Source organism: Dreissena polymorpha, chromosome 3, assembly GCF_020536995.1.
Source record: "Dreissena polymorpha isolate Duluth1 chromosome 3, UMN_Dpol_1.0, whole genome shotgun sequence".
NCBI classification, from domain to species: domain Eukaryota; kingdom Metazoa; phylum Mollusca; class Bivalvia; order Myida; family Dreissenidae; genus Dreissena; species Dreissena polymorpha.
The window spans coordinates 85,945,397-85,958,020 of NC_068357.1; the positions used below are offsets into that span (position 1 = coordinate 85,945,397).

Here is a 12,624-nt window from a genome sequence, read left to right on the forward strand (position 1 = left end):
TAGTATACATTTGTTTCAATAATGTTTGAGTAGTACAAAAATGTCTTTACTTTTGTGATCGCCAGTTGTCTGTGATATGTAACGTAAACAAAAAACACAGCTATGAAGCATACAATTGTTTCGAAATTTTATCAATGATTGTATACTATGCATGTTTTGATTTAGTTCGTTTCAGATATGACATGACATGAAGAGTTGACAGTCGAACAGAGCTGAGCAATGCAGAAAGGTAAGTGTGTTTCATTTTAGTATGAACACTTGTATTTTGTTTTTATATGGTATGTTTTGTGCATGCTATGTTTCAGGTGTACTTGTAGTCAGCGACGAAGACGATTCAAGAAGAGGAACATTGCTGAGAAAGTGAATGGGACTTGCAAACAGGGTAAGTGTTACAATTGTTCTTTTGATTTTTGCCATGCATACTTTGCTTTGCTCTGTTTCAGATTTCACATGCAGAAATGGTCTCATAGCAGTGCCAACAGTGAATAAGGATTTCAGCTGCTGTGAAACAACTCAACAGAAAGTAGGTAAGCATTGAATGAATGCACTTGAGTTGTACAATTTGATGTGATGCTTTTTTCTGTTTCAGATTCAAGTTTCTGGTTTAGACAGAAAAATGTGTTTGAAGAAGGAATTTTACTACTGTGATTCAACTCTACAGAAGCAAGGTAAGTAGAAACAAAATTTTGGTTTAATTTAACTCATGTGTTTTGCACTGCATGCTTTTTTTCAGGTCTCTCATGCAGTGAGGGAAAAGAAGAAGATTTCAAGAAAAAATCACTGCTGCAACTCAGGCCTATAACAAGGTAAGCGTTTACTATATTGTATACAAAATGTTTCTCTGTTTTACTCTGTTTCAGGTTTCAATTGCAGAGATGTTGCAGAGATGTTTTGACAGCTTGTGACAGAAAAGGAATTCACCAGCTGTGTCTCGACTCTAGCCACGAGGTAAGTCGAAACAAATATACTGGTTTGTATGTTATGTTGTTATGCCCTTCTATGTTTCAGACTAACATTGCTGTGACTGTTCGACAGTGGGTCAAAAAAGAGACGAATACAGGTTTCAAGAAGAAAATTGGCTGTTAAAACTCTGCACAAAATATGAGGTAAGTAAACTACTCTTTTGGTTTGTTTTGTGCTTTGTTATGCTTAACTATTTTTCAGATTGAAATGGTGGGTCGTTACAGAGCAGACTTTTGGACAACTGAGAAGTTGAGAAACAGAGAATGATTCAAGATCAGCTAGGTAAGTCTTGATTATTATGCATTGCTAAATGTTTTTTTTATTCCAGTATGGCTGTGGTAAGTACACAAACTTTCTATAATTTAATATTGAACTGTTTTTATGACCTGTATTTTGCATTGTAAAATGTCTGTTTTTTATTTCAGTATGGCTGTGGTAAGTACAATTGCCTTCTTTAATTTTCATATTGAACTGTTTTGATGACTTGTATACTACTATGCAATGCTTAATGTTTTTTTCATTTCAGTAGCCTGTTGGTAAGTACGCTAACTTTCTATAATTTCATAGTGAATTGTTTTGATGACCTGTATTCTGCATTGTAAAATGTGTTTCTTTTTCATTTCAGTATGGCTGTGGTAAGTACAATTGCCTTTCATATTGAACTGTTTTGATGACCTGTATTTTGCATTGTAAAATGTGTTTCTTTTTCATTTCAGTATGGCTGTGGTAAGTACACAAACTTTCTTTAATTTTCATATGGAACTGTTTTGATAACTTGTATTCTACTATGCAATGCTTAATGTATTTTTTTCAGTATGGCTGTGGTAAGTACACAAACTTTCTATAATTTCATATTGAACTGTTTTGATGACTTGTATTCTGCATTGTAAAATGTCTGTTTTTCATTTCAGTATCCTGTGGTAAGTACACTAACTTTCTATAATTTCATATTGAAATGTTTTGATGACTTGTATACTGCTATGCAATGCTTAATGTTTTTTACATTTCAGTTGCCTGCGGTAAGTACACTAACTTTCTTTAATTTTCATATTGAACTGTTTTGATGACTTGTATTCTGCTATACAAAATGTGTTTTTATCAGTTCAGTTGCCTGATGGTAAGTACAATTTGCTTCTTTAAATTGCATGTTGAAATATATTTGATGACTTTTGTTCTGCTATGCTCTTTTTCATTTCAGTTGGGCAGATGTAAGTACACTTCATTTATGTAAAAACTGAATATGATTGTTGTGCTATACAAAATGTGCTTTTCTCAATTTCAGGTCAGCAATGGTAAGTAGATTGTGTTTCTTTATGTATAATTTTGTATACAAATTGTTTTTTTCATCATAGCATGTCTTTCATATTTATGCTTTGTGTAAGTAAAATGTTCATAAATCATTCTTATCTTAAAACTAAAAATGTATTGTGCTATGCAAAATGTCTGTATGATTTCAGTTGCCAGAGGTGAGTACCATTACAGTTGAAAAGTTAGTTTTGTTTAGTTAAAGTTTTGGTTCACAGTTCTGTTTGTTATTTGGCAAAATTTACATGTATGCATTGAGTCTTGATTTCAGCTAGATTGTGGACTGAAGAAGATTGCCAGCAGAGGGATTGGATACAAAATACAAAGTAAGTACTAAGTTTCTTACTAAAAGTTTTGAGTTGTATTCATTGTGTGTTAATATGCTATGATTGCTATGAACATGACTTTTGTATTTCAGCGAAGACAACATAGGTAAGTAAAATTGTTATCTGTTTCATGTTTACTGTTACAGTTCAATATTGTGTTTATAAATTGTAAGTTGTACAAACACATTCAAAAGTTTCTGATCATGCTTTCGATTTCATTTCAGCTTTACTGCTGGACGAGTGTTATCAACTACTAGACGAGTCAGCTTTACTACCAGGCGAGCAGTGACAACAAGGCGCCTTTGTGGAAACAACACAACAAAAAAGTGAGAATTAGTTGAACAATTGATTGAAATTGTTTTACTGTATGTTATACTTAAATGCAAAATTGTGCACATAAATTGTAAGTTGTACAAACACAGTGAAAGTTTCTTATCATGCTTTCTATTTCATTTCAGCTCTACTGCAAGACGAGCAGTGACAGCAAGGCGCCTGAACATGCAACACAATACAAAAAAGTAAGTATCAGTCAAACAGTTGGTAGAGTTGTGTGTTTTTTTTTTAGAACTTTGTGTTTACTTTTTCATTTGATACATGGTATATTACACATGCATGCTTTTTATCATTTCAGGCTGTTTACTTTCATCGTTTACTGTTTAACACAATTTGCTTTTCTATTTTCAGTGCCAATTTGCAAACCTTGATGTGGACACCGAGTAGTCAATACATACGTGTGGGGTACAGCTGCGACAAAACCGTGGGTCCATCGCACCGATAACTTGAACATTGGCCCGCGTATGGACATCAGTGCAACTTTGTGAATCCATGTAACTTTGTGAATCCATGTAACATTGCGAATATGTGTCGATCGAAAAATGTGAACATTCCTCACTGAAACGAACTCGGTGTTGCAAGTGGCAAGTGTTGACAGTGTGTATGTTTATGTTTATGTTTTTACATGAAAAATAAAGGAGATTGTTCTCCTACCTTTTTTTTCCTTGTTTTATTGTGCTGGCCAGCAATATTGATGTATTGATGTATGTGTTTGTGTTTAAACTATGCAATACCAAAATCAAACAAAAAATAAACATTAACAGTCATTAACTGTGTTTGGGCGGCCGAGGGGTTTAAGACTCCACAAGTGTGAAGCGCACTGATAGCACTTGGGGGTAAACACCTCGGTATTTCGGTGCTAAAATGTTTTCACGGTGCTTATTTTGACGCACTGTTAGAACTACCAACCAGTAAATGATTGCTTGATTTATAAAACAAATATTCAGTCTCTACTTTGGCACAAGAGACTCTAAGTATCAAATACCAACAATTTAGACGCAGACAATCACATGGTGGTACACCAGTCCGAATATACTCATTGCTCTAGCCAGGATTGCAAATTACTTGTGTTGACTAGCAAGGCTCCCTAGTAACGGAGCAGTGTTACTGGCGTTTTTTGGGTCGATAGTGCTTAGGTGAGGTTTTGCTCGAATCGGGAGCGGGTCACTCGCTTGGGCGAGTTAGTTTTCGCTCGTAGTTTCCAATCTGGCTAGATCACTGTAAGGTTGTTTTGACTGCTATTTGGCAAGCAGAAAGACAACAGCGGTTAATTGACTGAGTATGGGCGACCGAGGTATGTAGGTGTCAATAGACCGACTCCACAAGTTGCGAAGCGAACCGATAGCACTTGAGGGGAAACGCCTCGGTTTTCGGTTCTAACATGTGTTATCCATGCTGTCGTTACACTCTGGCAAGGCTCCTCAATCTATCGCGAGGGACACTCATAATTGCCCGCAAGCTTTAGAATCTGACGTGGGTCGATGCGTATGCGAGTCCGAGGACGCGATGGCATTTGATAAGGCTACCAACCAGTTGATAACACGCATTGTTCAAATTGGTTAGGTTTAAGTCTGCTAGGGCTGGGGTGGGAAGGCGACTTCTCTTGTACTCAGACAAGAGGAACGGTCACAAGTCCGTGAAAACGCCGAGTGACACCACTAGCTTTCAAACGTACAAAGCAAAAAACTTTCAAACTTGAATTTGAGGTAAAAAAACTATATAAACAACTAACCGTTATAAGATATTTGCCATATGGCAACAAACTATGTTACTCAATGTTGCGTTGAACATTAATTGCGCCTTACGAACTACTCGTGTTGAGACTTACATTGAGTGACTCGTTAACGTAAAGCAGTTACTCGCTTTTGACTGCATACACATTTTGTACAACGGTTCGTTATTGGTATAACTTGTCTTTCAGTGAGGCACATTAACATAAACGTTCAACAGTATTTAGGCTTTATATTGCGCTTGTAGAATATACGAACAAAACACACTACATAAATGACGTTTAGGGATTATTTTGACTTTCCATTTGAGATGATATGATGAAAAAGTATATACATCAGTTTAAGCGACTTTCATGACATTCACCACATGGCCATAAACTTGCGTTATTCAATGAAATGTTAAAATTTCGCTAGCAAAATAAATAAAAACTATATACGCAGTTTCATAACTTTCGATGTATGATCATGAAGTTTGAAATTGTGCAAAGCAATTTTGCGTTAAAAGTTGCATGCAGTTTAAAACCTGAAACATTTCGCTACACTTCAACCGTATTCAACACTCAAGAACTCAATTGTTTGTACAGAACAATACGAATGTTCCCATTTTGAAACGACAGTCAAGTAACACAACTGCTTGAATGTTTTGAAAAGCAGTATCGCTTCATCGCTATGATTTGGTTGTGAGATGTAATATATAGTATAGTAGCATCAATGTTACAGACCCGTAAGCACATTCATACACCTGCTTTAATATTTCGGAAAGCAGTATTACTTCAATGATATGGTTTGGTTATAAGATACAATATATGATGTATTGATGTAACAGATCTGTATGCACATGTTAAACAACTACTTGGTTAGTTTGGAAAGCAGTGTCGCTTCAATGCTGCGTCAAAACATTTCTGCAAGATGTGAAAAATATCTATTTGAATGGGATTTCTGAGGTTTAGCCATCGCCGAAAGGCCAATGTTTCTTCATGTATGTATGACAAAAGTTACTGCTATATTTGCTAGTATGCTAGACCGTATTGCATATCGCAAGGTGGTAAAGCGGCTCTTTTCATTTCGCTGTGAAAAGAACGGTCACAAGCCCGTACAAACGCTGAGTGACACCTCTTGATCATGTAGCTTGTATGAAACGTGTTTATACAACCACAGTAGTTCAAAGCAGAACGCTTTTCCTTCTTCGAGGGAGAAGAAATCTGGGTGCAAGTCCCGGCTTTGGTTATAACACGAATACTACTCGCTGCTCAATAGCAATATTCATACTCTTAGACAGTCAAGTTAATCGCGGGACCAAATGCCCATAGGTTCGATTTTGACTTGCTTTACTTCCACCAGTGCCACTTCCTGTGTCCGACCTACCAACATTACCCGCCATTAATTTACCAACGGTACTGCTTCTACCAGAACCAATTCCTGTCACAGATCCGCCGCTGGTTCCTGAAGTAGTGTGTTTCGTTGTACTCGATGTGGATATCGTTTGCGGACAATCGCAATCGCACCATATTTGAATGGCGAAGTCGGGGCACTTATCTGTGGAATTCAACGCATTAAGAACAAAGCATGTGGCATACATATTACTGCAAGGTTACACGTTTGGTTAATGATATCATGTACCGGTTCAGTCTTTTCGTCCCTGCAACGAAATTTGTTTGCGATGTTGCCTCTCACTGATGGGCACAGTTCATCTAAGTCGTTGTTCGTAAAGTGCTCGTATTCATTCGGTTATGACAATGTTGGTGTTTGGCGACTTATCCAGTCAGTCCAGTGACCACATCCTGTGTAGTTTAGAGTAGAGTCCACATCACGCTTATTTTGCTTGGCAATTGCCAAAGTACCATCGTCATCATAGGTGTGTGTTGCTCAGACAGCTGCTATCCCCAGACTGCTAATTAATATTTGCACATACAAATACTGATTTGACAAGAACTATGGCAACGATATTCGGTATTAAACACGTATTAAAAGTTACTCTTTTGAATTGCTACAATGCAGTTGCAAAATAATACCGTGGCATTATAACAATTACAGATGCAAGGCAAATCATTTAAAAATTGCATCATACTTTGCAACTGCTGGCGAATTTAGCAAATCGATGCTAACTTTTCGACCATCGATGAATCAGTATAATATAATTAATGAAATTGACAAATGTGAAAAATGGCACAGTATCATAAATCTTGACTTCATCAAATTAAAAACATACGAATCATCCAATTAAAAAATTAAAGTTTTTGTTCGAGATTCAATTCTCATAGCTACAAGACCAATTGCAATGTGTAATTAATATGAGTCCTGTTTTGAGAAAACTGGGCAAAATGCATGTGCGTAAAGTGTCATCCCAGATTAGCATGTGCAGTCTGCACAGGCTAATCAGAGACGACACTTTTCGCCATAACTTGATTTTCAGTAAGGAGAGACTTTCTTGAAACTAATGATACCAATTACAGCGATACATGATGCGCTTTCTGAAATGAAAACATAAAAAATTATGTTTTAAATCATTAAAAACTGTAATTCTGCGTTATTGAAAGTATGTTTAAGTTAGTTTATGAATGTGAAATTTACAACTTTCAATATTCTCAAATTCTAGATGCATGTAAAAGAATGATATAACAATGAAACTCCAGTATCACCTAAAGAGAAAATATTGAATAGAACAATTGTGAATTGACAACTACGGATTAATCGATGACAACTTAAGATTATTATACGTTTTGAGTTTTCTCCTAGATGACATCAAACCATAAATTCAATAGGTCTCAAACTAAATGTTATACCAGGGAACCACACCTTTTATTCCGTGTAGTATACGTGTATAAACTTTGCATAAACTTCATATAATATTTGTATAGTATAAGTGTCAAGTTTAAAACAAGCCGTTAACAAACACAACTAAGTTTTTAAATACATTCTGGTAGAGCATCTACTCGTGACGAAACACTAATTAAGAAGCTTTATTCATAATTGAAACTGAATTCACTAAAATTTGTGGGTAACAATTCTAATACCGCAATTACTCTCAGATTTCGGACACTTAAAAATAATTATTTTTTTCGTGTCGGAATATTTAGTTACGAAAAATATTCAAAAGGTACGAGTGTCCAAAAATACAGAGACATATATGTTATGTTTGTTTGTAAATTATTATATTGAAATTAAACTAATTAATAAATGTGCAGTAATTGTATTGTGTTGTACTCTCCTTTCTCTGCTTTAAATAAAATACAACTTCACTTATTTGCAATCTCTTACCCGAAATGGTATATAAAACATTATAAACAAGAAATATCTTTAAAAAGATATACGGCATTGATTGTGGTTGGATTTGGTGAAAGGTAAAGAGTTCAATGAATGAGATCAAAGATAGCGATTGTCTTTTTCTGTGCAGTTCTTAGCTGCATCACACGCAGTACGGGATGTTACGCGGAGTTTTCGCGGCTTATTTTACATTATTACATATTGGTTAAACATGCCCAATTAATTTCCTTCTTTGTTATATATAGAATTCGCAATCTTTGATCTCAAATTTCACCATGACCGAGCGATAAGCCAATATATAACTATACATGACAGGAAAGGTGGTTTCATAAGCTTACAAAAAAACTGCATTTGAAAAAATTCTATACGGCGTAACTCAAAATAATTACCTTAGAACATATGAACCGGTTTTGACAGCTACCGGCACTGCCATTTGAAGGCAAAAAACATGCCCTACTATGGAGGCTGGCAACCACTAACATACAAAGAAATGCACAAATCAGGCCTTTTGCCCTTTGACTTACACATGTACCTTTAAACTGATACCTAAACTCTTCATTTTAAATACATTTTTAAAATCTTATGCACCAGGACCTGCATCATTTGTACTTAGTAGCAAACTGACTGCATGTAACCCCCCAAATTCCACTTCCGTTTAGGATTATGTAACCTATAAGGGAACCCAACCCCTTCAAATTTGAATTAAAGGCACTTTTTCCATAGGTATAATCTGTTTTAAAAAAAGATCACAAAGTTCCAGTACCATGACACACAGATTTATTCATTAAAGTTGACGTTGAAAGCGTCATGCGTAACAGCGTTTCGCGTCAAGAATTAAGGTAGAAAAGCCGACCTTGGTTACATCATACATGCAGCACTTAGACTCCATACAAGGCATCACTTTCTATTCTAATAGCAAAGCAGATGTAACATATGACTTAATAAGTGAAAACAAATCATCAATGGCATTATATGTGCATCATAGCAGGTTTTGAACAAGATTCGAACAAACTTTTTTTATACTTTTTGGCACATTTTAGGTTAAATCCATGTAGAAGCAGCATTTCTGATGTCATTTGACCCAACAAAAGGGCTTGCTTGCATGGGAAATCAACACACTTTACTTCCTGACTTAAAAAAAAGTCATCGTCAGACATGAGCTTTAAGTTTTCTGTCACACCTGGACCTATGATTCCTCGGCTCGAGTTCCGTCTCGGACAGGCTCCGGAAAGTGTCAGTCTGGCCCGGGTGCTCAATTCCATGTAATCTGAGAAAACAAAAAGTTGTTTTGTGCACATTTACCCATTACGGTGCTAACTAATGTAAGTGAGATACAATTAGAGTAAGCTTTCAATAGTCTGTGTTGCTTTATTTGCTGTAAATGGATAAGTCACCACGCCGGCATCACATTGTCGGGCACACTGGCAAAGTTATCGCCACACAATGTGGTTTCAGAGCTCCAGTAATTGTAAAAAAAACAATTTTCCTAATTTTGGTGACAAAAGTGTGCCATGATATCAAAGAAATCATTTTACAATAGATTTCATTGAAAATAACAGCGTACTAACCTGCAAAGACACCGATCCTCTCGACACGACTGGGCGAGTGTTGAGGGCCGTCTCCGGATCAGTCATACTGTGCAGTTTTTGATGGCCTGTCACTTCAGCCGGACTTGTAAACCAATTGGACAGCAGTTCAGGCAGAGCTATAGACCAATTTCGACACCACCTAAAAATGCACATTTAGGTTTACGTATAATATTGAGGTCACTTAAATACAGATTCCTTGCTGTTTTTCACGCACGGTCTATCACAACAACATCGTTCCATGAAAGAAAGCATAATATTATTATCATTTTTGTGTTTTCAGCTGAATACTTGATTTAACTTGAACTCAGCAAGATATCCAAACAGAAAAAATAAGGCAAAGTAGTGTTATCCTGAGTAGATCTGCCTGGCGGGGTTGAAAGCGAAGGCAGATAGCAGTGTCGGTCCAAAATTGCTTGCATGGAAAAACAACACACATTACATTTTAAATAGTAAAAGGCTAAAAGTAAACAAAAGCAATAAATACAGATGAAATAAAGACATGAATTAGGTTCATTATTGAGATTGATGCAAGTTAATGTCAAAATGTCACTGAAAAACAATACCGAGTGTTTACGTAGTCTTAGAATATGTCTCCGGAACAGGTTTCGGTGTGATTTTCCAGCATTTACCCCCTTAGGACCCCAAGTGCAACAGCCCAATTGCAAACAGCCCTTAATTGGGTCAAAATGACATCTGGCAGTTATGTTTTGCAATACAGAGAGTATTTGATGGTCAATTGTCAACATTCTGGAAGACGATTAACTTGGTCGGAAGTTCTTAAAGGTTACACATGCCCAATTAATTTCCTTCTTTGTTATATATAGAATTCGCAATCTTTGATCTCAAAATTCACCATGACCGAGCGATAAGCCAATATATAACTATACATGACAGGAAAGGTGGTTTCATAAGCTTACAAAAAAACTGCACTTGAAAAAAATCTATACGGCGTAACTCAAAATAATTACCTTAGAATATATGAACCGGTTTTGACAGCTACCGGCACTGCCATTTGAAGGCAAAAAACATGCCCTACTATTGAGGCTGGCAACCACTAACATACAAAGAAATGCACAAATCAGGCCTTTTGCCATGTGACTTACACATGTGTCTTTAAACTGATACCTAAACTCTTCATTTCAAATACATTTTTAAAATCTTATGCACCAGGACCTGCATCATATGTACTTAGTAGCAAACTGACTGCATGTAACCCCCCAAATTCCACTTCCGTTTAGGATTATGTAACCTATTGCTGGTCAGAAAACCAAAAGAAGAATGGAAGTGAAAATAAAACATTAAGTCAACCGGCCACACGCGAAGTATCCGTACATATTTTAAATATTCATACGCGCGTTCTTCGAACAAACCTGTTTTAGTGGTTTGTTGAGTATTAACAGTATCGAGAATCATCGCGCTCATGCTTAATACATTAGTCAATATGGTGGAATAATTCTTGTTAAATAAATCCAAAATATTATTTATCATGATATTGTTGAAAACACGTTAAGAATCTAGTATTGACATGTAGCATAATTATATCGCTGAATATTTTCATTTAACATATTTCTGGTCTAAAGAACATTCCACAGTCCAGGGTATATGCCAGATTCTTGAGTCAGATAGACTTCAGCCCTTATCAGCAATACAATAATGGTCTGTAGCTATTAATGAGATAACATGCTGAGATTGACCCATTGAGAAGGTTAACCCGAGAAAGTGATTTATTGCTGCTGACCACAAGTCTTCCAGATAACCCAAACACTTCACCTAGTTCACGCGATAGCGTCTATATTATATATCGATTATTTCACTGGCCGCTATTTGACCCTGATACTGGCGCTAGCAATCCTCTCAAAATATAAGTGCACGCGCAAACTGCGTTGATGTCGAGAGTTCAGTGTTAAACTGTTCTATCTATCAAGCCTTTTCATAAGAGATACAATTGTTTCATGCAGTAAAACAGTGTTACAAAGACGCGTCCATGTTTCCAATGTTCTGGTGGTATGTTCAAATCAGACAATTGAATAAATAAAGTGTATTCATTCGTATCTAGCCGCGGGAAATTTTATTTGAATTTTATTGGACACTTACAAAGGTCAGGAAAGGTGAAAAGCTGGCTTATACAGCTACGCCTAAAAAACACACTGCTTCCTGAATACGATATCAGTTTAAATGCTATTGGGTGAAACAATTATGTACTACCGCTTTACATGGTAATCTACCCAATAACGCAATTGTAATGGTCAATTGCCCTCAAAGCATTCATTGCGAGATTTTGTGACTTTAATGCGGTTATAAAACTGCATGATTGAAGGGTCCCAGATAAATCTAGTAAAATAGCGCTGTAAAATATACTGTCCGAAAAATTGGAGCCATTAATTATGACGAAATACCGAAAAGTAAGAGTCACCAACAATTATTATTTTGGCTAAAAAGGGGGTCTCCGAAAACTTAGAGTGCCCGAAAACTTAGAGTTATTACGGAAAAGTATAGCACATATTATTTTGAATGAAGATATTGAAAATAAAATAGTCAATACGAATAATATACTCACCTAAAATCCCCATGATGAATAATAAAACTGAATCGCTCTTCGTATAATTGAAATGAAGCAAAAAAGCCAGAATATTAAATAAATTATATAAAGTTTATATTTTCAGTGTAGACTGCTTTAAGACACTACTTCTATATAGATATATACGCATCGATGTGACGAGCAGTAAATCAAGTAACAACGCAACGCTTAAGTTAAAAAAAACCTCTGTACGTGATAATGAAAACACTTCCGTAATTAATTGAATTCCCTTTTGTTTTATTAGATTATTGGATCTATTTTTATCAAATCATATCAAGGCTATACAAATAGTTTGTAAAATTAAGTTGATAAACACGCAAGAAAAATATAAGACTGTCATATATATCACGTCCACTAAGATAAAAATGGAAAGGGCAGTATTTTTTGTAAACTCTTCCTTTGAATTGAAACGGAAATATTGGTCATCTTCCTTTAAGCATATTTACATTGATAATGCTAAACCACAGGACACCATAGTATTACATATTTACTACAGTAAGAATCCAGCTAGGGCAGCGGGAAAGCAAGATTTTTTA

General features: G+C 35.8%; 1 long non-coding RNA gene across 2 annotated transcripts; it reads left to right on the forward strand.

Annotated features, from left to right (window-relative positions):
* Positions 1-1,840: 1,840 nt before the first annotated feature.
* On the forward strand, positions 1,841-4,464 carry LOC127873999 (uncharacterized). Of its 2 annotated transcripts, XR_008046486.1 has the most exons (4): positions 1,841-2,594; positions 2,819-2,920; positions 3,053-3,112; positions 3,279-4,464. It is a non-coding gene; the product is annotated as an uncharacterized LOC127873999 (long non-coding RNA). The 2 variants fall into 2 exon arrangements; XR_008046485.1 differs by having other exon boundaries at positions 1,841-2,920.
* Positions 4,465-12,624: the final 8,160 nt, after the last annotated feature.